Below are 3,407 nucleotides of genomic sequence, written 5' to 3' on the forward strand. Positions count from 1 at the left end.
CAGAACCTTCCAAGGAAATTCACAGACATCTGTGACTTCTCAGTATTAGTGGAATAAGCATGCTTAAAGAGTAGGGTTACCTTGATGAAACTATGTTTATTGAATTGAATTGTAAACCCTAGCTCTTTTCCAAATTTGTGTTGTGACAAACTAAGCAACAGTATCTATGGTACCCAGCGTTTAAGTAATGGGTCACTAGCTGTCTAGACTGCATGAACTGTATTTGACAATAGTTTTAATTCCTTTGCCATCCAGAATAAGCAGTAGTCCAAAATTTACTGAACCTTGTTCATCCTTCATCCGTTCAACAAGTATTTACTGAATGCATGTTCTATGACAGGCATTGTTTTGGACTTGGGATATAAAGTCCCTCCTCAACACAGAGCTGACTTACATTCTAGTGGGGGAGACATATAATAAACAAATACATGTATACTATGTCAGGTATTATTAAATGTTAAGAAAACAAAACAAAAAAGGGTAAGGGGCCAGAAAACACACTGGTAATTTTGATGGGATAGCCAGGGAAGAGCTCTCTGAGAAAGTGACATTTCCACAGAACCTTTGGTGAGGAGAGGGAGCAAGCCATGAATATGTGTGTGTTGAAAAAGAGCATCCAGGCAATGGGAGAAGCACAGATAAAGTCAGTGAGGCAGGAAAAGGTGAATGTGTTGGAGGAACTGCAAGGAGGACAGAAGGGTGAAGAGAGAATAATGCAGACTCCATAGGATTTATAGGTCTATAAAACATGTTTATCCCACTATCCCCCAATAATGCAAGAAGTGAAGCACATAGTAATATTATATGAAAAATTAGCTTTCATATGGGTGATAAAATTTACAAATTATGTACAAACATTCATTACAATTGTTTTTTAGCCAAAGCAAAAGTATCTTGTGGTTCTTTCACTAGTCACTTGTTTTTTCTATTCATCTGTTTTTTGTTTTCTAAAGTCAGAATGATTACCACATTGGCTGGTTGCATGGGCCATCACACATTTTATCTCTTGGGTCTGCATCCCCAGACAAGGGGTGGCAAATCTTGGCTATCCTCTTAGATATCAACATCTGAGTTTAGGAACTCACCACTCGGCACATCACTAAGACTCTATCAGCCATTGGTTTATGTGAAGTTGTAAATAATCAACTATATCACCACTTAGAGTAATTTGAGTCCTATTTTTTTTATGTAAAGTTGTGCTAAACTTACTTCAATAAGGTTTTAGAGATGCACTCTCATTCTACAATTTTAGGGTTTAGTGAACAGCTGTGCTTACTTTTCTCATCTCTTTATGATTTCACACTTAGATCTTCTCTCCTTTCTGCCTTTTGTTTTTCTATCCAAATGGAAGAGTTTTAGTCTGATTATTATGCTCTCCTTTGTGGTTCCCGGTTCAAGTTGTTACTTTGTCTTCTGGATCTTCTCTTCTTCCATCAGATTTTCCTTACAGATGTAATACTCAGAATACAATACTACACATGGTGATGCACATGGTTTTATACCAATGAGAGCTAGTTTTCAGTCTGTTGACCTACCACAAAATTTTCACCTACTTGACTGAGGTCACCAAAGAGTTACTTAAACTTCTTAAGGATTGTTTCTGCAATTTTGTCATGCTAACATTAACTGGCAAAAAAAGAATCCTATTTGACACAAGAACTGTTGAGCTTTAAGTGTACTTAATTGAAATCATAGAATCAACATACAGGTTTAAGCCTTTTCTACATTTTTCCAAAAAGAAACTATTAGGTTTTAGCTTAAGGAAGCATCTGATTTAAAGAAGATACTGTTGGGGCGCCTGGGTGGCACAGTCGGTTAAGCGTCCGACTTCAGCCAGGTCACGATCTCGCGGTCCGTGAGTTTGAGCCCCACGTCAGGCTCTGGGCTGATGGCTCAGAGCCTGGAGCCTGTTTCCGATTCTGTGTCTCCCTCTCTCTCTGCCCCTCCCCCGTTCATGCTCTGTCTCTCTCTGTCTCAAAAAAAAAAAAAAATAAACGTTGAAAAAAAAATTAAAAAAAATAATAAAAAAATAAAGAAGATACTGTTTTGGGATGCCTGGGTGGTTCAATTGGTTAAACATCTGAATCTTTTTTTTTTAATGCTTATTTATTTTTGAGAGAGAGAGAGAGCGTGCATGCTAGTGGGAGGAACACAGAGGGGGAATACAGAGGATCTGAAGGGCTCCTCAAACTCAGGAGCGTGAGATCATAACCTAAGCTGAAGTCAGAGGCTTAACTCACTGAGCCACCCAGGCACCCACTGTCTGACTCTTGATTTCACCTCAGGTCATGATCTCAGGGTTTGTGAGATCAGGCCCTACATCAAGCTCCATGTGTGGAGCCTGTTTGGGATTCTCTCTTTTCTCTCTCTGCCCTTTCCCCCTACTCGTGCACTCATGCTTGCCAGCGTGTGCGTGCACACACACACACACACACACACACTCTCTCTCTCTCTCTCTCTCTTTCTCAAAATAAATAAACATTTACAAAAAATAAAGAAGATACTTCTTTAAGTAAAACCTCCAAAAAATATTTCTGCAATTTATTTATTTATATGCAATTTACTTCATTTTTATGACTCCTCACTATCTAAAGTAATATGTCATCTATGGGATGTCATCTAAGGGTATGATTTTTGTTGGGCTGTTTACTTCTTCCAAACCATAGGTAAATATATTAAATAATACATACCCAGTGTTTTTCAAACTTCAGTATTATCAAGCAATATACAGCTAATAAATAAAAACATACGGTGCAGGCCCCAAACAAAAACTTACAGACTCAGAGCTAGCCAAATGCACAGGAACCCCCAGCTGCTCACCAATCCATGGAAAGCTGTGTCTGGACTGGCACTAGTGAATGCACTTTGGGAAATGTTCCAGAAGAGGGACCCTGACTCCCTGCCATCTCACATATTTATGGAGGAGTAGAGAGGGAGCAGGGATCACCTAGTTGATTTGGAGAACTTTGTGCTTTTCTTTTGGCGTTACAATCTTACTGGTCTAAAAAACAAGTTTTTGGGGTGCCTGGGTGGCTCAGTCGGTTAAGCCTCTGACTCTTGGTTTCGGCTCAGGTCATGATGTCATGGTTTGTGGGTCCGAGCCCCACATCGGGCTCTGGTCAGTGCAGAGCCTGCTTGGGATTCTCTCTCTTTCCCTCTCTCTCTGGCCCTCCCCCACTTGTACTCTCTCTCTCAAACTAAATAAATAAACTTTAAAAATAAATAAATAAAATAAAATAAAATAAAATAAAATAAAATAAAATAAAATAAAATAAGCTTTGACACCAGTTGCCTGAGCAGTTTTCCTTATTGACTCTGGTTTCTGCCTGCAGGCCTTACTGCCTCTCTGCTGAGCCAGATTGTTGCTAGGCTGCAGGTGGAGTGAGCGCCCAAGCACCTGGGTTATC

Source organism: Lynx canadensis, chromosome B3 (assembly GCF_007474595.2).
Source record: "Lynx canadensis isolate LIC74 chromosome B3, mLynCan4.pri.v2, whole genome shotgun sequence".
Lineage (NCBI taxonomy): Eukaryota > Metazoa > Chordata > Mammalia > Carnivora > Felidae > Lynx > Lynx canadensis.